A 24,419-nucleotide genomic window follows, 5' to 3' on the forward strand; every position below is an offset into this window, starting at 1 on the left:
TGATTATTATTAATAAATTTCAAATATTGGAAGTTGTTGCTAATAATTTGCTATTACAAGTCTATTAAATTAATGAAACTATTTCAGTATCAATCTGATGTTCTGCAAAGAAATAAGAGTAAAAGTTAAATACATAAGGATAAATTTCATGTTCAATGAAGAATCTATTACATTTGGAAGTCGTTTAGAAAGTAATCGCAATACATTCAGTCGTGATTTCAATTTTGAAAAAGCTTTAAATATTACTTTTGTTTTAACCATGCTTGTGTTCATTGTATCACTATCATTATTTCTTCATATTTGAATAAGAGACCTTTCTTATTGCCATCGATCATATGAAATCTAATTTGGACAATATTGCCTCTGTTTTCAGTAATATTTAATTTGTATCATCTTTCTATGATCTTTGCCTTTGTTGATTTGTATTGAGGTTTTTTGAAAAAATCTTTTAAATATGGCTGATTTTACCCCAACAGAGATAGTTGATATGATTTGGATTTTAGGAGAATGTAGAGGTAATTACCGTGAAGCGTCAAGGTTGTATCGAATTCGATACCCACAAAGGCGCCATCCTGATCACCGTACCATTCATCGTCTTGAAAAAAGAGCTCGACAAGGGCATCTACGAAGAAGTCGACCAAGACATGAGTATGATGATAGAGATGCTAGGGTTTTGGTTGTCTTAGGATTGGTTCACCTAAATCCTCATATCAGCAGCCGACAAATAGAGAGAGAAACAGGAATACCTCAGAGAACCGTTATTAGAATTTTAAGAAGTAATAGATATCATCCGTATCATATTACCTTAACGCAAGCATTAAACGCTAATGATATGAGAAACAGAGTAAATTTCTGTCGGTGAGCTCTACAGATGATTTTGCAGGATCTGAATTTTTTTAATTATGTCCTTTTTTCTGATGAAGCTACGTTTCATAGTACTGGCCAATTGAATCGTCACAACAGTCATTATTGGTCTGATCAGAATCCTCACTGGTACAGACCAGTCGATAATCAACATCGTTGGAGTGTAAATGTATGGTGTGGAATAGTTAATGGTCATCTCATCGGGCCATTCTTTTTTGAAGAAAACGTCAACGGCAATGCTATTTTAGAACTTTTAAGGGATCATCTCCCACTTTTACTTGAAGACGTAGATCTTGAGACTAGACGTCGAATGTGGATACAACTGGATGGTGCAGGACCGCATTTCGCTTTAATTGTACGAGAGTTTTTAAATAGAAATTTCCAACAAAGGTGGATTGGTGGATTGGTCCAGTTGCTTGGCCTGCACGATCACCGGACTTAACTTCCCCAGATTTCTTCCTTTGGGGATACTTAAAAAATACTGTGTTCGCCGAAGCGCCCACAACAAGGGAGAATATGATAGAAAGGATTAGAGTTGCATGTAGACAAATCTTTAGAGATATCTTACTGCGCACTATTGAAAGCTTCGAACAGAGGCTCAGGCAATGCATCGACGTAAATGGTAATAATTTCGAGCAAAACCGATAGGAAATAAGTTTATTCTAGTTTCATCACGAATTGTGAGAGGCAAGGGGACTCACATTAATAAAGCACCCCAAATCGTGAGAGGCAAGGGGATTCACGTTAATAAAGCACCCCGAATCGTGAGAGGCAAGGGGACTCACGTTAATAAAGCACCCCAGAGGGAACATAATCCTATTACGTCCACGTCGTTGTTCCTGGGTAGTGCTAAAGATAGGAAGTTTATGATCTTAAACATCAGCATCGTTAGTACATGGCCAGTCCCTTATTCTTTGGAAGTTTATTTAACAACGGTCATATGCGATAAAAGCTTCGCCTCGAAATGTAACAAAATAAAAGAATTTTCAAGAATTTGACCTTTGCTTCACATTGAGAATAGAAGTACGACAAAGGTCTTCGATGTTCGTTAAACCTTTTGATGTTTGAAAGCGGCTTCAATTTCTTAAGTAAAAACTGAAATATTGTTTATGTTCTTATGAAAAAAAACTAAATAGATACTTGAACGTAAAATTTCCCGCTCTTTCTGATCCTGAGATCAGAAATAGGGGTTTCCATTAAAAAAATAGAAATGACCTTGAGAAAACCGTCAAGGTCAAGCTCAAGGTCAATTTCAAAGTCACCCCTAGATGTCCCCCTTGAACCCCTACAACTTTGGTCTGAAACATTTTTGCGTAATTTGCTTGTTTCAAAAGTTATTAGACTGGGGAAATTAAAATGACTCACCCTGTATATATATATATATATATATATATATATATATATATATATATATAAATTTGTAAGAGCTTTTAAAGTCAAATATCTTTTTGATTTTAGCAAATGTGCGCTCCAGCGTCTTACGATTATTTAGAAGTCGCTTATGCTACCATTAAACGAAATATAGGTGAAGAGGAGTCTGCCTCAAGATTGCAATTTGATGCTCTGACCAGTATAGCTGATCATGCTACGTATAGCCGAGTGAGTATCATTGTATACAGGGTGTCCCATTTTAAAGGAACCACCCCGAAATTTTCGACGGTTGGCGTTCTACAAAAAAATTGTACAGACAACAGTTGTTTGGGACAATAGGGGCAACCTTTCTGTGAAATCCGATTTGACCTTGAGATTCATTTTCAAGGTCATTTGAAGGTCAAAGTCATTTTTTGAATAGGAACCCATATTTTTGATCCCGGAATCGGAAAGAGCGGAAAATTCTACGTTCAGATAACGTATTGTGTGTGGGGTGCGGTTAACCCCCCCCCCTCCCTCCCCCCGCCCATGATCATGTAGGGGTCAAATTTATGATTTTCTTCATCTATGCACAGGGATGATCGGGCAAGAGTAAGGTTAATTGTAATAACCCAATAACTCGATAACCCAAATAACCCAATAATCCAATAACCCGATAACCCCAATATAATTCAATAACCCCAATATCCCAAAAAAATTGTCAAACAACAGTGACCTTGAGCTTAAACTTTAGGTTGATTTTCAAAGTCGACTTTATGTATTCAAAGCCTTCATGTGAAGTGTCATTTTCCATTTTGTGGGATAACATGTTATTTCCATTCTTTTTTCTGGTGTGATTCCGGACAAGCCTACAAAGTTTCAACTAAATTGTTTAATAACACTTTTTTAGTATTATTTATGACAATAGTGATAAGCGAACATTCCTTCTCAAGATAGTTCAAGTGTAATTTTCTTAGTCGACTTAAAGGAGGGAATATACCGGATTATTCGAGAAACAAAATTGTTGATATTCTGTTGTCTCTCGGGGCATGTCAAGGCCGATATCGTGCTGAGGCAAGGTATTACCAAAATTACCCAGGAAGGGTTCACTACCCGAACCACGTGAGAATCCGAATCATCGAGCAAAGAGAGAGACGTCGACCCCGAATACGCAGAAATCGTCGTCGCATTATGATGCCGAACAACGTTGATCCACGAATTCTCGTCGTATGAGCAATGGTTGATTTGGATCATATCTCGTTGCGTGAAATTCAGAGACATACTGGAATCCCAAGATCAACAGCCGCTAGATTTTTGCGGCTGTACAGATTTCATCCGTATCACATAACTTTGACTCAAGCTTTGATGCCAGATGATCTCCGCCGCAGACTCGAATTCTGCAATTGGGCACAATCAAAGGTTTCGTGAAGATCCTGAATTTTTCAGATACGTCATGTTTTCGGACGAAGCTACATTTCATGGTAATGGGCAACTCAATCGCCATAATAGTCATTATTGGTCTATCCAGAACCCTCATTGAGTACGTCATGTTGATAATTAGCATAGATGGAGCCTTGTAGTTTGGTGCGGTATAATAAATGGTTATCTGATAGGAGCTTATTTTATCGATGGGACTGTCAACGGTATAGCATATCTTGATTTCCTGTAGAATGAATTACCAGAAATATTGGAAGATGTGGACTTGGAAACCAGAAGACGATTATGGCTTCAACAGGATGGTGCACCGTATCATCGCTCACTAATGGTTCGTCACTTCTTGAAGCAACGATACCGAAGACGATGGATAGGCATTGGTAGTGACATTACTGAGTGGTGTTCAAGATCACCAGATCTGACAAGTCCAGATTTCTTTTTATGGGGCTATTTGAAAAATGTTGTTTATGCACAGCAACCAACAACATGACAAGATATGATGCAACGCATCATACAAGCTTGCAGAGCTATTCTGCGTCACGTTTTGATGTCCACAGTTGAAAATTTTGAACGTAGAAATCAACACTGCATAAATTTGAACGGGGGTATTTTTGAACATCTTATGAGATAAATGTTTGTGTTACAATCTTGACCATAACTCTATCTGTAGTCAACGTCTTGTCTTGATCGGCTGAGCATTCCCACCTTGCATTCATTGGCTGGGTAATCAATACCTTGCCTTCACTCGCTGGGTAATCATTACCTTGCCTTCATTGACCGGGTAATCGATACCTTGCCTTCACTGGCTGGGTAATCAATACCTTGCCTTCACTGGCTGGGTAATCAATACCTTATTAACCTCACCCTTGCCCCGGTGGGATGGGGGGGTGAACCACTCCCCCAACATAATACTTTATCTCAACGTAGAATTTCCCGCTCTTTTCGAATTCGGGATAAAAAATGGGGGTTTTTATTCAAAATATCTCTTGGTTACTGGGTATTGGAGTTATTGGGTTATTACAATTAACCTTACCCTGGCCCGATCATCCCTGTGCATAGATGAAGAAAATCATAAATTTGACCCCTACATGACCTTGGGCGAAGGGGGGGGGGGGGTTAACCGCACCCCACACATAATACGTTATCTGAACGTAGAATTTTCCGCTCTTTTCGGATTTGGGATCAAAAATATGGGTTCCTATTCAAAAAATGACTTTGACCTTCAAATGACCTTGAAAATAAATCTCTAGGTCAAATCGGATTTCACAGAAAGGTTGCCCCCATTGTCCCAAACAACTATTGTTAGAATAATTTTTTTGTACAATGCCAACCGTCGAAAATTTCGGGGTGGTTCCTTTAAAATGGGGCACTCTGTATTGTGAGAAGGTTACATCTTATTCTTTTTCAAAAATATTTACACATTTATATTTTATTTACAGAATGAATTCAACAAAATGTACTTGTAGGTACAGAACATAGAGCAGTCTGCAGATAGTCAATATATCCCCCTCTCAGATGTAATTATTTTTATATTTTCAATCATATCATGTAATATTTCAATATCTTATATTAATTTTTGTATTAATAGCGTGAGCAGCAGAGGGAATTTCTTAAATGGAAAAAAAAATTATAAACAGGTAATAGACTGATAATAAATTTCAAGTGTACGTTATAACGGGGACGATAAATCTGAAAATGAGAAATTTATTTAAGAACAAATTCCCACGATGCAGAGCAAACCGCCGCTCCGTTAAACACGTATGTTAGTACGTGTATTCGCCTTAACGTTAGATGATTTATACTAGTTGTCTTCTATCGAATGGAGTTGAACTCACCTTAAGTCACATGTCTTGTTACACTTGATGAGTTTTAAGTGTGAGCGACTTTACTCCTAATCTTCTTAATCCCCTAGATGTAATTGGATTAAAATCTAAGCCTTTTTCAATTACTTAAGCTACTAGGAAAATTAAATGATGAAAACGGCGAATAAATTTAACATACTTTAATTAATAAAAAATCACTACAGTCTTTTTAGGGCCGAAAGACTAACGCTCGCGAATAGGATTTTACAATTAACTATTTTCCGTGAGAAAGAGAGAGAGAGAGAATAGATTCGAATTCTACCGCGAACTAACGTTCAACGCGAATACAAAAAATTAACGTTAACACGATTAAACAAAATACCGAATGTATTTTGTATCTCTTAATATGACGGAAGGTGCACCTACCATGCGATGCAATTAGGGTGATCAGCCGTAATTGTTGTTGCAAAAATTTCAACTGCCGCTGCCCCTCTATTATCAGCTGCGCCGCCTCAATTCGTTTTTATATGCTGCTTCTGCACCGCTGCTTGCTGCTGCAATACTGTCGTTGCACACACGCACGTAATTGACCAAAGAAAACTTTATTCGGCGAAAACAAAGTGCGAAAAACAAATCGGCGGTGACTCGCGTTCACAGCTGAGGCGTAACTGCTTGTTCAAAAGATCGCGCGCCCCCTCTCTCTCTTAGTTGTTAGAACTAACGCGCGAGAAGCAGAATCGCGAACGGTTCGATTAATTAAATCGACTACCGTTGCAATGTGTGTACATATATATATATATAATACTTTCTCAATTATTTATCAAAGATTTTTTTTTTTAGAGCTGTGATATAGAAACAGTTGAGGAGTTGGAACCGTACGTTCCAAATAATCGTATGACCCTTCTACCTCGTATCCCTAAAAAGTCTGAATCACAAAATAAATTAGTAAAAGAATGTACAAACACATCAAACACAGATTCACATTTACTCATACAAAAAGATATTCATAATTAAAATAAAAACTCAACAAGTAAGAAAACAGATAAAACAAAAAATAGATCAAACAAAAATTCAACAAATGACAAGACGGATGAAAAAGATAAATCAAACAAAAATTTAACAAGTAATAAGACGGATGAAAAAAATAGATCAAACAAAAAACACTTAACAAATGAAAAGACTGATAAAAAACGTACAGAACTCTATAGACAAACAAACAAAACTAGCAAGGGACATTCAAAAATAATTAATGACATTAAAATAACACAAGACGTGAAAAATAACAAACTAGACAAAAAATCAGACGCTAAAAGCACACGTAAATCTAGACCAAGAACTAAAAAGCGAAAATCTCCTCCACGTTCAAAATCAATCATTAGTACAACTTCTTACAGTTCCAATGATGACACAAAAACACATACACAATCAAACACCACTCCTCAGTTAAATCTGAATTGAAAACGCTCGAATTCATGCTCATCTGTCAGCACAAAACGATGGAGACTTCATGAATTAACTAAATTTTTAACTTTTAACTAAAAATGAAATAGTAAATAAGTTGTGATAATTTTGTATGTTTTTATACTGATTATATAATAAAATGAAATAAAATAAGATTCGTTTTGTGATTCGAATAAATATATGTCAGTCCTTTTTTAAATACATTTTTTTTTTAATTATGAAAGATAAGCTTAAAACATAGCTATTATTTTTACACGGCAAATCGGATGTGATATTTTTGTCTGATTATATAATAAAATGAAATAGTAAAGATTCGTTTTGTGATTCGAATAAATATATATTGTCAGTCCTTTTTTAAATACATTTTTTTTAATTATGAAAGATAAGCTTCAAATATTATATGTATAATTCAACGTTATTTTCACACAGCAAATGGGAGAATTCTCAAATTTAATAGCACATCGCGAAGTCCCCCCACCCTTTTGAAATACGTATATAAAAGAAACTGCTAGTGAGAATGAAATCATTCTTTCACAATGTGCTACCCGAAAGATGCTCAAGACATTAGTGAAAAGGAAATTCCGCATAATCAACCATTAGCAGAGTTGCTTTTGGAGTTTGCGATAGAATCAAACGAAGAAATGTTTAGTGAGGATGATGAATTGATCAATAGAGCTTATGATAATTATATTCAACAGCTGTGAAGAGGACTGATACATATATATATGACAGTCCATATCGGTGGTGGCTCATTCGTGATTGATCTCTGCTACTGATAAGAATGGAAATCTTAAATGATTGTTTGGAACATTTTCATGCGATTGAAGAAGCTACAAACCTTATTATTTCAAAAAATATACGTGATGAGAATCTTATAGAGAGATGAAAAAAACAATGTATTTTTTCATTGCGAACTTTGAATAAAATTTTAAAGCAATTATCACTTAGCGTGCAGCAAAAGCAATCACTGCTTAGTACTATTGGCAAACTTGAATGCATTAACTTGCTGTTAGAAAATTGTTAAATATGTGAAGTAGGTTTGGGTACTAACATAAAAAATCGTGTGTAATGGGTTAATTTGGATAGTGCTTTCGAAAATCGTTTGAAAACTAGCATTATAGCTAACATTCAGCACATTGATATAGAATCATTTTTGAAAGATGCATGCAGGTTGTTTGTAAGTAATGTTAAAATTTTTTTAAAAAAACATAATGTTTGTAAAGTTAATGCTGTGCTTTCATGCAAATTTTGTAAATATTCGAGTAACCAAGATGAGTTGGAAAAGACTTATGACACAAAGCACTTCACTACGCAAAACATTGAAATGTATGTTTCAACTCCTCTCAAACAATGGTTCAATGACAATATCAAAAGTCCATTGTTAATAGAAGTAGAGACATTTGAAAGTAACGAGTCCGGATGGTCTTTGGATTCTATTATCAATATTCAGATTGATATCAATAAATTCAATCCAATGCGTAGTGGAAGCTCTTATATACCTTTACCAAAATTTTTGAGAAATAAGCATGCATGCATAAATGTGAAAAATAGTGATAACAAATGTTTTGTATGGTCAATCTTAGCAGCCATATGTAAAATTTCACACACAGATCACCCTCAAAGAATAAGTCACTATATATCACATGAGAATAAACTGATTTTGGATGGAATATCATTTCCAGTCTCCTTGAATCAAATAAATAAATTTGAAAAATTTGTAACGGTTGCTTACCGTTTAATTATTTTTATTAAGACGATCGCGTAAATACGCTCTCAATCACCTATATCAAATAAGAAAGTCGGAGAGCAAGAGGGAACGGGTGTCAGTCAACCAACAAATCTACAGATCTACAGGAGTGGAATCAATACGGAATAAACACATCCAAAGTACTTGTTAACATCACGAACGAAAACTCTTTATTATCTTTCAAATGCTACACTAGAATTGGCCCGCGTGTGTATATGTTTACATCGGCGCTCGCTCGACAATAACATGCAGTGTCGGGACGCTCGCTGCTCTTTGTCCGTAGAGCTATTACATGCACGCTTTGCATCGAATACGGAAGATTAATTAACATGCATGCAATCGCGGTCGCGAGATTAAGCTGACCACCTTACCTTCATTTTGCAGACGCACGAAGAAGAAGGGAACAATTCGCACTGCCGGAATGTCTGATTGTTCTTTTTGTCGCCGATCGCGAATTCGCGCGCACGTGGTTTCGCCCTCGATGGCGAAACCTCACACACACACTCTTGATGCCGCAGGTAACGATGCTGCTTTTTCGGCTGGCTCAGGTCTGCACGCCATGTAGCTCGGTGACAATTATCCTGGACTCTGGTACACGTATCGGCAATTGGTTCGCGAACCTCGACTTTTCTGGATTCCGCACCGATAGCTGGTTCTCCTTTGGTTCGTTTGCAATAGCGCGCGTTCCGTCTGCTCGCGTGCCGAATTCCGTCGTTACATTTTTCGTCTACCGGTAAGTGCTGCCCTCGCAGGCAGCTACTAGGTTAGGTAATTAGCGCTAATTTGACGTTTACCGTCACAAATTAAACAGCATGATATCAGTCAATGTGTTTGGTTCAGAGGGCAAAAGAATTATTCCCCTTTATCATACAGAAAATAAAAAATCAAACCATGTGATTCTTTTACTAATTGATCAAAGTGTTTGTGATGATGATGAAATAATATCAAATAATTATCACTATGTGTACATAAAAGACCTTGCAAAATTAGTAGGAAGTAATTTGTCACGTAGTAAAAATTAAAAAAATATTTGTGATCGATGTTTGCATTATTTTAATACTGCAGAGAAACTTGTTGCACATGATACGAAGTGTCAAGAAATAAATAAGTGTAAAGTATAGATGCCAAAAAAAGGTCAAGATGTGATTGAATTCAAAAACTATGGATTCAAATTAAAATCACCATTTATTATCTATGGAGATTGTGAATGTTTATTGAAGAAAACAAATGTTGACCAGCAAGACATTGATAAAAATACTGTCACAACTTAACATCATGAAATGTTTAGTATAGACTATTACTTAAAATGTAGCTATGATGACAGTTTATCAAGATATAAATCTTATCGCGGACCAAAGCCATCAAAGTGGTTTGCAGAAGAGTCAAAAAATATAGCTTATTATCAAAAACATATACAATCATCCGAAACCTATGGATGAACTAACACCGCAGGAATTTGATGAATTTCAAACGTCAAATATATGTCATATCTGTGAAAATCCAATGAATTTTTCAACGAAAGTTCGCGATCATTGTCACTTGACAAAAAAATATCGAGGTGCAGCTCATCAAAGTTGTAATCTGAACTATCGAGATTCTCATGTAGTACCTGTAGTTTTTCACAATCTCAGTGGTTATGACGCTTATTTTATCATACGTGATATATCTAATCACTTTTCTGAACACATTGAAATTTTTCCGTTAACAAAAGAGAAGTATATTGCATTCACAAAGACTGTCGCAGATACTGCAATCATACTACGATTTATTGATTCATTTAAATTTATGGCTTCATCGCTTGACAAACTAGCTTCTTATTTGAATGATTATAAAATTGTGAACTCTGAATTTCATGATCATGATCAAGAAAAAATCAATTTGTTGACACGTAAAGGAGTACTTCCGTATGCATATATCGATAGCTAGGAAAAACTCGAAGAAGATCGACTACTGGAAAAAAAATAATTTTTCAGTAGTCTTAATGATTCTGAAATATCAGATGCTGACTATGATCATGCACTCAAAGTTTGGAATGCATTCAACATAAAAACTTTGCGTGAATATTGTGATTTGTACATGAAAATTGACATTCTATTACTCACAGAAGTTTTTGAACAATTTCGCGAGCTGTGTCTATCAGCGTATGATCTTGATCCGGCTCATTATTACACAACTCCAGGCTTTTCCTGGGATGCAATGCCCAAGTTTATAAAGGTATCATTAAGACTTTTGACAGATATAGATATGCATTTGTTCATAGAATCAGGTATTCGAGATGGTTTGAGTCAGTGCTCAGGTCGATATGGCGCAGCTAACAACAGATATATGAAAGAAAAATTTGATAGTAGCAGGGAAGAGGAATATCTTTCTTATTTAGATGCTAATAATTTATATGGTTATGCAATGACGCAATATTTGCCACGAGACAATATTGAATGGGAAGAAAATTTTGTCAACATCGACTTTTTACAAGTTGCTGATGACGCTCAAACCGGTTATATTTTGGAAGTTGATTTAGATTATCCATATGAGCATAATGACTTGCCATTCTGCCCAAAGCACATAAAACTACCTGGTTCCAAGCACGAAAAATTATGTGCTACTCTCATGAATAAGAAAAATTATGTGATACATTATCAAGCTCTCAAGCAAGCTGTTAAACATGGACTCGAGCTTGTAAAAATTCATAGAGTATTAAAATTTGAGCAATCAGCGTGGTTAAAATCATACATCGACTTGAACAGTTCAATGAGAGCGAAAGCTCAAAATGAGTTTCAAAAAAATCTTTTTAAACTCATGAATAATAGTATATATGGTAAAACTATGGAAAACGTTCGCAAAAATGTTGATGTCAAACTTTTAACGAAGTGGGATGGACGATACGGTGTGGAAGCTTTTGTTTCAAAACCTAACTTTCACAGTAGATCAATTTTTGATGAAAACTTGACAGCGGTAAAACTTTAGTTGCGGAAAACTCAAGTATACTTGAATAAACCCATTTATATTGGTCTTACAGTATTAGACGTATCCAAAACATTAATGTACAGCTTTCACTATGATTATATGAAAAAGATGTATGGAAAAAATTGTAAACTCCTCTATATGGATACTGATAGTTTTTTACACTTGGTAAAGTGTCTGAATTTTGATGATGATATGAAAGCTAACATCAATTATTTTGACACTTCTAACTATCCTACTGAAAACGTATTTAATATGCCAAGAGTCAATAAGAAGGTTGTTGGATTAATGAAGGATGAGTGTAATGGAAATATACTAACAGAATTTATTGGCTTGAGGAGTAAAATGTACTGTACTCGTGTAAATGGTGTTGATGCTTCAAAAAAAGTCAAAGGTATGAAGGCTTCTGTAGTCAAGAAAACTATTGACTTTGATCATTATTTGGACTGGTTGCAAAATTTAAGTATTCATAAAAGAGAGCCATGTATGATCAGATCTAAATTGCACAATGTTGAAACTATTCGACAGAGAAAGATTGCATTGAGTCCTTATAACGACAAGAGACATCTAATTCCTAACAGTACTGATATATTAGCACATGGACATTACAAAATTGAGTAAGTTGTATATTTATATTTTTAAAACATAGAACAGATATATAATTAGACTCAATCAGTGTTATTTAATTTCAGAGAAAAACCATACAAGTCTGTACGTTTTCAAGAATAAATTCAAATATATCAGATGGTTACGTGGGCATATGCACATCGAACTGCTCGACAAGGAGAATGGATGCGGATGGCTTGTGATAGAGAACATTTTAAAATGAGAATTCATCGTTTGAGTGAAATCATTACACCAATACAGAAATGTAAGGAATTTGAAATAAAGAAACATGAAATATATATTTTAGAATATTTTATTCATTAACTATTCACATATCATCTTTATGAATATAACTATTATGAGATTCATCAAATCCCAACCATTTAACATAATAATGATCACCACGTTTTCTTACAACTTTTTCTATCAAATAAATATCTGGATATTTTATCCTGACTAATTCTTCTTCATAAAATCCGCCAGCAATAAATTTATCTTGATAATCTTTCAAACGGTAGGTGAATGGAACTGTTTTCATAACTCTATCAATTGTGAAAATTTCTGTTGACCAATTGGGTGTATAACCTTTCTCAAAAATCTGCTTACTTTTGCTGACTCGTACTTTATCACCAACTTTGAATTTTGCACGTTTTGTTAGAGGTCGATGTTTTTTCAAAGACAATCGATTCAATATATCTGGTACTTTGGCTGCAGCCACTTCACTGGACTTCATTCCAATTGTTCGATGTTTAGAAATATTGTAGTGTGAAACTAGATCAGGTAGTATATCAAACCACTTATAATTACCATTTAGCTAGAACTTTTTCCACATCTTATTTTTTAGAATTATATTAAATCGTTCACAAATCGACGCTTTCAATTTACTGTATGTAGAGTATATATGGATGTTATGTTATGTTTGGTCATTAAACTTTTGAAATATTTATTATAAAATTCAAGACCTCTGTCGAGACATATCTTCTTTGGCACTCGTTCTTTTGACAAATATAGATTCCATAGCCTTTACAACATCTTTTCCAGTTTTTTTTTTTTTTGACTGCAACACACCAAGCATACTTAGAAAAGCTGTCAATAGCACACAAGACGTACTTATAACTTTTATTCTCTCGTTCATATGGTATCATTTCAACAAGATCGATTTGCCATGACGAGCTGGCTTATAAAGCTCCTCAACGATTGTTTTAGGTTTGTTCTCCATTTTTCTTCAGACGTCCAAAAAGATCAATGCTCATAACGATAATGAGCTTGAAAGCTAACTAACACTACTAATATATTATTTCAGCCTCTCTCAATTCTTCGATTATAGACTGAATTTCATTCACATGATTTTGATTACCAGCTGATGTTTCAGCAATTAATAATCTAAGACGTTCTACAAGCTCATTGGAATCATCCCAATATACACAATCAGTATGATTATCAAGTAGTGCAATTTTGTATGGTGACTTCAAAGAAAATCCTCGGCCAGATGATGAGTTAACTGATGTCTCTTCAATCAACTTAGAAATAATATCTCTAAATTTATCACTTGTTTGATAACGTATATCCTCATCAGGTTTATGATAATTTTTATGCTCATTCGTTTTCTTTATAATACGACCATAGGTATCTAATTCATCTTCAGTTATAATGGAAGTATCAGGTTTTTTCTTGAACAATAGTTAAATTAATCCAGGAATTTTTTCATAAGTATCTCTGCCTATGACAATTTTATCACCTTCAAAATTCAATGGTCTATCACCTATCATAAAAGAACCATCCTTCTATTTACGTACTCCATAACGTATCCAATGATGTTACTTGATTCCTTTGTAACATTGATAAATACTTGTTAAGAGAATCACTTTCAGGTGTGTGAAATTCAACAATATCATCATTTTCCTGAAGTTCATAAGCATTCGATGCTTCATCCAATTCACCATCTTTATCTGATAACTTTTCTAAAGGTTTTTTTTCCTTTTCAAACAATTGTTCTACATCATAGCTAACTTTTTCATCGTCATCTTCTTTTTCTTCTTTTTTAAGTTGCAACAGTTTTTTATTTTTCGATTTTTTCTGCTGAGTAAGTTTTGTTTCATCAACCAACTTTTCAAGTGGTTCAATCATAGGCTTGAAAGTTTCTTTAACAAATTTTTCAGTTTCTAATCTGTGTGACTTCAATAAATTATATTTCGGTTGTATTGCTTCACGAGCTTTTTCCACCTGACGAAGATCACCAATTTGTTGACTTAAATCAATCATGTTGTCTACTTGCAATCCAGTTGATCACTACCAGTTTTATGTTGAGTTATTTGAATTTATAATAAACTTATCAAAACCTTTTCCAAATCTACCAGCATCTATTTTTCGATCTTTGTCTATCACAAGAAAGCAATAATCTTCTTTCCAACATGAAGAACAAATATCTTTGAAACTTTGATATGACATATCAGTATTTACATGATCATTATAGATGTGTCTTAAATTCATATCATCTTGTCGAAAAACTATTAAAAAATTCACGTTGTCTCTCACTAAGTGTTTAGGTACTTGAGCATATGACTGACACAAGTAAAAACGATCAACGTTTCTATGTCTTCCCATACAGTAAAATGCTTTCACATTATCTTGTTTCTCACATGCAATATCATCAAAAATCATGATAGAGTTTGGTCGTGCTTCCTCTGGCGATACAACAAGATCATGCTCGCTGAAAGGTAAGTATTCAACACCTTTGATGGGTTCAAGAAGTTGCTCAAGAAATTTATATTTCGGTTGGTTCAGCGACTTAGAATTATTATAAATATTTTCAAACTTCAAACCATTGGGATGGGTTAAAAGAGATAGAAGCGCATTTGTCTTTCCACAATTAGACGCACCGATTTCTTTTCATTTTTTTCAGTCAAAGAATCAAAATTTATCACAGGAAGCTTAAGAGACTACTCCTTGATATCCATTTTACATCAAACTCTGAATTAAAACTGATAAATTTTACTATAAAAGAGTTTATATATATAAGTTTTGTGCATTCATTATCAAACGCTCAAACAATGCTCGTCCATGAGAGAAAAAAGAAGAGGAAAACGGATAGAGGGCTAGTGAACAACTTGATAAATAACTTACCTTTTGAAGTTCATATACCTGGTTATCAGTATTGTGGACCTGGAACAAAGCTATGTAAACGATTGGTTCGCGGAGACCCTGGCATTAATCCTTTAGACGCTGCATGTAAAGATCACCACATTGCCTACTCTAAAAATAAAGATATTCAAGCACGAAACGCTGCAGACAAAGTATTAGCTAATAAAGCTTGGCAATGTATACGTAGTTCTGACGCTACTTTAGGTGAAAAAGCTGCAGCATACGCTGTTACAAATATCATAAAAGCAAAATCAACCTTTGGAATGGGGCTCAGCAAGGAGCATCTCAAGAAAAGGAAGAAAATTTCGAAAAAACGTTCCAAGAAGAGAAAGACTTTAAGTATGAAAAGATTAATCAGTATGACAAAGAAATCCATTACTCCTAGTAATGACTCAAAAATTGTTATTAAAAGTGCTTTAAACGCAACACGTAAAAATATCAAAAATGTTGGTGGAAAGAAAAATATAAATTTACCTCGAATACTTCCTATCCCAAAAGTAGAAGGTTTTCCACCTGCACTCGTTCCGGTTTTTGCAGGTCTCAGCGCTCTTGGGTCTTTAGCAGGCGGTGCAGCGGGGATAGCTCAGGCTGTTAACCGAGCGAGTTCTGCCAAAAAACAATTAGAAGAACAGAAGAAACAGAATCAACATGTTGAAGCTTTAGCTATTGGTAAAGGTCTATATTTGAGACCATATAAACAAGGTTTTGGTGTAGCCTTCAATACAACAAGTAAAGTCAAGAAGACTAAAAAATAAAAAACTTGAAGTAAAACTATCTCATCGTCCTCTAACAGAATGTGATATAAAGAAATATGCTCACGAAATGCAAATTGCGAACTTTCACGGTTTTTTTATGAGGAACTCTCTGCCAACGCGTCAACGATTCAACGAGTGTGCTGTTGTAAATCTTGATGATAGTTCCGCACCTGGTACGCATTGGGTAGCATATCGAAAAAGTGACCAAAATGTTTATTATTTTGATAGTTTTGGTGATTTAAGACCACCTCTAGATCTTATGAAATATTTCAAAGTTGATCAAATCAAATACAATTATAAAAAATTCAAAATTATAATACTTATACTTGTGGTCATTTATGTTTGAAATTTTTATGTGATTTGCTAGAGCATCATGACAATTACCATTTGTATAAATACTGAGAATAGTGAATAAATAATTCAGTTTTGAACGATCACTCAACATGGTTGAATCATTAACCCTCAGTTTGTCTGGTAGATCATCTATACTAGAAACATATTATTTTCCACCGATAGAACTGGATAGAGATAAAACTTATGTTCTTGGTTTGGTAGAATTACTTACATTCAATTCGATACCAAATGTTGATGTTGGACACAACAAGTTCGAAGTTGGTGACATTGAAATTGAACTACCAACAGGCAGTTATGAAATTGGTGACATAGATAAATATTTGAAAGGTTACTTGAAGTCAACAGGGATAAAACTTGAAATAAAGCCCAACAACAATACTTTATGCAGCGAAATAACTTGTAATGAACCAATCGTTTTTCAATCAAATAACTCTATTGGACGTTTGTTAGGTTTCACCAAACGGTTGTTGCCCGTAGATATAAATAATGTCTCTGACATGCCTGTTGCCATTCTCAAAGTGAACGCGCTACGTGTCGAATGTAACATAACATCTAGAGCATATGTCAATCAAAATAATGGACATATCATTCACGAATTCTTTCCAGCTGTACCACCAGGATATAAAATCATTGAAGTTCCTAAACAGATCATATATTTGCCTGTAACTGTCAAAGTTATCGATCATTTACAGCTACGTCTAATTGATCAAGATGGAAATTTAATAAACTTTCGTGGTGAAATAATCACGAACCGTTTGCACATAAAAAGAATTTTTTGATGGGAATAGTTTATAATCATAAAGTAGGCAACGGCTATATAACAACTCCATCATGCGCTCAGAAAGTCAGTCATCGACGGATAGCCAAAAGTCTAACACGTCGCAATAAAAAAAAGAAGAAACGTGAAATATTTGAAAAACTAACTTGTATATTTGTGTGTTTTTGTCATCTCAAAGATGGAAGAAATACTTAGTGTGCAAGCACCTGTCATTTTTGATGAATCCATATCTCACTATGAAGTTCATGCACAACAACCTTATAATTCATAAACATTCAATAATAGCGATGAAATTCGCATATTGATCAACAACATCAAGATTTATGTCTTTTACCATCAAAAAATTCTCTACACATCGTTGGAAAAATAAGAAGATAAGATGGTACTATTGTTACTGAAACAAAGTTCGTCAATAATGCTATATGTCACCTATTCGAAGATATCCGATATGAAATTAATACCCTTGAGATAGACAAATGTAAAAATGTTGGACTAACAAGTACGATGAAAGGTTTGGTTTCATTGAATCAAAATCAAAGTCGATTTCTGGAGAATGCTGGCTGGCTTGATATTGAAGAAACTAAGAAGATAAATGACAACAATGGTAACTTTGATGTGTCAATATCTCTTTCAATGATTTTAGGATTTGCTGAAAACTATCACAAAATTGTTGTGAATGTGAAGCATGAACTTATTCTTACTCGATCAAGAGATAATTTAAACGCAGTCATGCAAGATACTGTAAAAATTGATAATGTTGATACATATGAGCCTCTTAAAATAGAACTCACAAGAATTGAATGGTTAATGCCGTATGTAATTATGTCTGATAGGCGTAAAATACAGTTGTTCAATTTCATTCAGAAAGGTGCACCTATTTCTATGAGTTTTCGGTCGTGGGAACATTATGAGTATCCAGCATTACCACAAACATCAAAACATCTTTGGACTGTAAAAACATCCAATCAATTGGAAAAACCAAGATATATTGTATTAGGTTTTCAAACAAAACGCAAGTCTGACAAAACTAAAAATTCTAGCAGATTTGATCATTGTAATGTAACCAATGTTAAACTTTTTCTGAATTCTCAGCAATATCCATATAGAAATTTGAATCTTGATATAAGTAACAATCAATACTGTGTCTTATATGATATGTATGTTCAATTCCAATTGAACTATTACAATAGAGACTGTATGTTCAATCCACTTTTAGATCGAAAACAATTTATCACACATGCACCGTTAATAGTGATAGATTGTTTAAAGCAAAATGAATCTTTGAAACAAGCTGCTGTCGATGTACGTCTTGAATTTGAAACCAAAAATGATGTGCCCGCGGAAACAGCTGCATATTGTTTGATTTTACACGATCGTATAGTTAAGTATAATCCTATAAGTGGTCATGTAACCATACTTGTGAAACTCGTATAATAGCTATGTATACTTTTTCTGAATACGTAACTCTAATTGAAGAACTTGAGAAAAAAGCACTTGGATTGAGATATCTTGGCGTATATTTACTTGAATTTGTAAAACCATAAAGTTTTTATCAATGTAACAGAATATTGCATAAATAAAACCCAAGTCGAATAAATACTTCAGTCTTTTTCATTCATTTCAACGATGAGCATTGATGTGTTTGGACGCAAACTAATGAATTAAACTTGAAAAATTTACATGAGAATCGTTTAAATGAGAAAAAATAACATGAGAATCATTTAAATGAGAAAAAATATTAAAGATTGCAACGATTGCCGAAAATCGTTAGGACTCGCGTAGACTGTCGAGCAGGGCTAAGTCTAATAGCCGTGATCGACTTGGGTTAGAGGGAGAGAGAGGGCGTATTAGGGGCAATGACCGGGAGGGGAGAGGTAGCGAGCCAGTATGACTGTGTCCTTCAGTCCGCCTACATCGTAGCTTATCGAGTCAGAAGCAACGACGTGTTTTTTCCTCCCGAGTGAGATCCAGGGAGTTGTGGAGATAATTGTGAGTGGAGTGTCGAGTGCGCACACTGCTCAACGTGTGCGGCCTCGGCAGCAGCAAAATCAACCTCGGCAGCATCCACAGCAACGTAACAACATCAGCGGAGAAGCAGTCGCAGAGGCAGTTCTTCATTTTTCAGTATAGTCGGATACGGTTGGCCACCGTATCCTCATCGATTCAGCGGTAGGTGCACAGCACTTTTTATTACGTTTTGCGTGCGATCTTGCGCAGTGTGCGCGGTGAGTTTATAGGTAGCGTGCGTGCGATTAGTCCGCGACGTCCGCGAAATCTGCTCTCTCTCTCCCCATTCGAATTATTGTGTCGAAATAGCGTGCGTTCCGACTCTCGGCAAATCGTCCCTTGTACAGGTTTAGTTTTGGTTTAATAAAATAGTTAGAGATCAATAAGAGACGTTCTTATTATTTCGTCTACCCTTTGTCCGGTGTCGGTGTTATTGTTTACATTCGATTCGAACGCGCCGGCAATCCAACACGGATCGCGAAAGCATAGAAGGAGCTGTTCGTCGACCGAGGTGTCTGCAGTGGCCGACGGAGCGCTAGTAAGCTAGCGCACCAGCGCCCCCTTGCGGGGAGTTCGCACACCCGAGTTGGATCGCTGAGAAGACACGGCGCATGCGTACACCAGAGCAGGGTGAGTAAGTGTGCTTGAAGCATACAGCTAGCAGAGCACCGTTTGGCCGTATTCTAAACTATAATTACCCGGGATTTGCGACTAAACGGCCGCCTGTTACAAGATACTATATTAAAGTTAAAAGCTAAATTAAAAGAAATGAGTTTATTGATCGATATTCATCGAGAGGAACTTGATATGAAATTTCTAGGGGTATATTCAGACATTGACAAGTTGAAGCAAAGTCAGTTACCCCCACTATGATGTGATTGCAGCTTGTATAAAGAAGCTTGGCTCATGAACCACACCTCATTCACTTTTTGTATCTGCACCACGGCTCGTTCGCCTTCTGTAGCAGCACCAGCTCAATCATGACACAATTTATTGATTTCATTCAAGCTAAGGTATTAGCCAGCTTGAATGCGCATGTTATTTCTATGTTTGATGGTACAGACCCTACGATTCAAAAAGAGATGGATTCCTTAGAGTATTACTATGACGAAGGTGTAAAATTGATAACAGATGCTTATTATTATGAATATTCGGAGAAAGATTGCAGAAAAATTGAATACTCCATAGCCTTGTTGAAAGCTCTTTGGTATATGACAGATTACCAGAAGATAATTGGTCATGGAAATGGTTATATTCATGATTTTAAACTAGATACTATTCAAAGTAGGTTAACTACATAAACATTGACGAATATTTGTTATTCAATAAACAAGGTTTTTTTCAAATATGTGGCTGAATGTGTTCAAGCCACGGTATTTAATTTGGTCAAAAAGGCATTTCTAAGGGAAGTAGACATTGTTTTTACAGCTGTGTATGAAGAACAAATTAGCAATCAATCTCCAAAAAAAATAAAAGTCAAGCTGTTCAAAGTGGGAACTATTCCTCTTTACTCAACTCAAACCTATCAGAAATCGTATGAAGAAAAAGTACAAGAACCTATGATGACTATGATGGAAAAATTTGAACGTAACTATCCTTCTTACTCTTTCGAATTTATGACAAATGCAGTTGTCAGCTATTATAAGTAGTGCAGTTTGAGCATCATCAGATCATTCAGCACCAAACATTCAAATAATATGGACCAGTATCCAAACGTTAAGTACTCTCGTCTTCTGCAAATCAAAAGTTTGACAACGGAAAGAAAAAAATAAATAATCATATATACATGTATAATATATGTAAGCATATAATCATCACGCTCAACCTCAATAATTGTTTAGTTGTTTATAATTTATGATAATAAATAGATTTTTTTTTTCATGTAAATTATATCTCTGTTTATTTAATAAACCTAACCCCGAAAGTTGATAATAAAATAACTTTTATACTTACACAGACGTACACTTTCTACTCAATCACAATCAATCAGCATAAAGCAAACATTTTTTATTTTGGCATGGAACAAGGGGCATGGGGCATGGGGCATGGAGCTGGGGGCACGCACGTCGATACAAGAGTCGGTAACTGCCGGCGGGGGGCATGGGACCTGCACGTCGATACAAGAGTCGGTAATTGCCGGGGGGCCCATGGGGTCTGCATGTCGGCACACAGTCGGTCGCTAACGATGCCCGTCAAACAGGTCGATATACATCGGTCGATAAAGCAGCTCATAGTTCGCCAATATAAGGATTTATAACGTTACCGATCGTCAGTAGAGTAGGCATCGAAAAATCGGACGGTAAGTGGCTCAGGATCCCCTTAGCCTCTACTACTCAGGAGTTACAGCAAATGCTAAGATCGCAATAAAATTAAAAAACTACTAGATTAAAGTATCGTAATCGTGCCTGTATTTTGTAATATTTTTTACCGACTAAATTCTTAAGAAAATCAATCAAGATGTTCATTTTTTATGCACGGGCTCTTATAGGAGACATGGCATCAGAGAGGACTGACTTAAAATGCAAATTCCGTACAAATGTACTGATCATTAAAAAAACATATGTACATATACAATAAACGTTTACTGAAGTTCTGATTGTATCTGATTCCATAATTTGAGCTTGGGTCGTCACTGAAAATCGAAATATGTACAAAAATTCGACGTTACAGGAGTGAGAGTATGTAGGGAACAAAGTACCCGCAGCTGATTGTTTTCGACATCCTCAAACTATTTTGCATCGAAATTTTAAAAATTAACAGAAAGGATATCTAGGCATACTTTACGAAAATTTTTCCTTGTATTTAAATGTAACTGTCTATAAGTTTAAATGGCACTGTATCGATAGTAATAATCACGAACTGAAATTGATGAGTTTAAACTACAATTTTTAATTTATTAATATTATGGGCTTGTAAATAAATTGAAGTGCAAAAATACTATGAATGTAAAACTTGAATCTAATTAAAAAACGAAATCATTTCTATTTGTTAAATAAGCTAATATTGTAGTAAAAATTGTTTTATTCATTTTAGAACTTGGTAAAGATATATTATAAATCTGTTGCTATTAATAAAGATAAAATAAGTAATACCAGCGATGAAGATGAATTTAATTAGAATTAGAATAATTTAATTAGAAGATAAAATACAAATTAAATCTTCATAAAGGAAAGTAATTTTTTGAATGAGAGGAACAAATGAACCTCCACAAAAATATCTTCAGAAATTAAAGAAGCTTCACAAGCTAAAAGGAATTTGAGGTGTAGATAGTGATGAAAGACACGCAAATAAAATAAACACACAAATGCAAAAAGACACGCAAGCCCTTTAGTGCCAGAATCTTCAAAAAAAAAGGCAAGTCTTAGAAGAAACTAATGATAAAGAGACATGTCAGATGTTGATACTTCAGGAACAGTTAATAATCTATATGAACTTTTTTTTTTCAAAAAACTGAATGATAGTTGGAAAAAGAAGTTTCATCTAATATATCAAATATTTTTGCTAGGCTTTTGCGAAAGCGTGAAGGAAACAGAGAGGGAAATAAAGCGTGTGAAGTAACAGCGAGGACCAGGAAAGTTAGTTAGAAGTGAGTACCCAAATAATCATGCTGGAATTATATTTCTTTAACACTGATTTTGTCGTTTAGTAGTTAGTTTAGTGTGTATATATATATATATATATATATATATATATATATATATATATATATATTGTGACGGTAAACGTCTTATTAGCGCTGACAGCCCAACCATGCGGCTGCCTGCGGGGGCAGCACCTACCGGTTGGGAAAAGATGTAACGAGGGAATCTGGCACGAGACGGAACGGAACGCGCGCGTATGAAAATGAATAAGTCGAAGATTAGAACTCGCACACCCAGCTGCAGCAAATATTAATGAGAGTTTTCCCGAGTTTCCTTCGAATGCTGAGAGGAGTCGATTGAATCCATCGAGAGAAGCGGTGCCTGACCCAGACCAGAGCGAGTGCGTGCAAGTCTGCGTGAGTGAGGGGTTTCACCATCGAGGGCGAAATCGAAAACGCGTGATACCTCATCACAAAGACAGACTTTCCCGAAGATAGAGTGCGAACTTTTTCTCTTGTTCACTGTGCGACTGCTAATAAGTTAAGCTGGCCAGATTAGTATCGTGATTGCTATGATTGTTAATAACTAATCTCTCGTACTCCATAAGAAGCGTGCATGTATTAACTCGGCGAACAAAGAGCAGCGAGCGATCCGACACTGCATGTTACTGTCACGCGCGCGCTTTGTAAACATAAACACGCGGGCCGAATACATTGTAGAGATAAGAGGAAATAAACGATTTCGCGTATGATATTGACCGTAATTCTGATGTTATTATTTCTCGCTAGTAGAAAGTTGGTTGACTGACGTGCGTTCCCTCCTGCTCTCCGGTTTACGAATTTGAACGTTTAGATAATCCCGCGCGCTCTTCGATGCGATCGCGCGCATAAGTAAAAAGACGGTTATTTACCCCGTTACAATATATAGTCATATACATAGTATCGAATATATTGATTGTAATAGTTAGAAAGAATCACGTAACATACTGTCTTGATTCCCTTATAGTTATCTTCAATAATAAATTTTGTAATAATGGAAATAAGAAAAATAGTGAGAGATGGAAATTCACTTAATTTTAATTATATTAAGCAACGTTTCGTAACATGAACAATTTTAGAAAAAAGCTTGACTTATCACATAAAATGAAATTCCAGAATTTGATATCAAAGAATCATAACAAAAAACAACATAAATTCTCTGGTTGCAAAAGTTGGATAAAAAATTTAACAAACATTGATCTTCCTAAAGAAGTTCTCAAATAATTTCACTTGGTCCAAAACTGTGTTACTCCACTGAGGTTTATAAACCACAAAAATCAACTACTATAAAAAATGTAAAAAGGCTATTAGAAACAGACTATATAAAAACGACTAATGATAAATAAGATATCCGCAGTAAAATAACGAAAATATTAGAAACAGCTAATAAAAACGTAAAACATATATCTATTGAACAAACAACATTCAACAAAAAAATAAAAGCAACAAAATTTTTTCTGAAAATGTATCCAGATATTATGTTTACAAACGCAGACAAGGGTAATGTCACAGTATTTATGTCGAAAAAAGAATATTTAGA

General features: G+C 35.0%; 1 protein-coding gene across 6 annotated transcripts in view; it reads right to left on the minus strand.

Annotated features, from left to right (window-relative positions):
* Window positions 1–24,419, minus strand: part of LOC131668558 (synaptojanin-1) — a 433,427-nt gene that overhangs the window by 136,595 nt on the left and 272,413 nt on the right. The gene's annotated exons all lie outside the window — the stretch shown is intronic.

The sequence above is a fragment of the Phymastichus coffea genome, unplaced genomic scaffold, assembly GCF_024137745.1.
Source record: "Phymastichus coffea isolate CEN01 unplaced genomic scaffold, Cenicafe_Pcof_1.1 PCOF00006, whole genome shotgun sequence".
NCBI classification, from domain to species: domain Eukaryota; kingdom Metazoa; phylum Arthropoda; class Insecta; order Hymenoptera; family Eulophidae; genus Phymastichus; species Phymastichus coffea.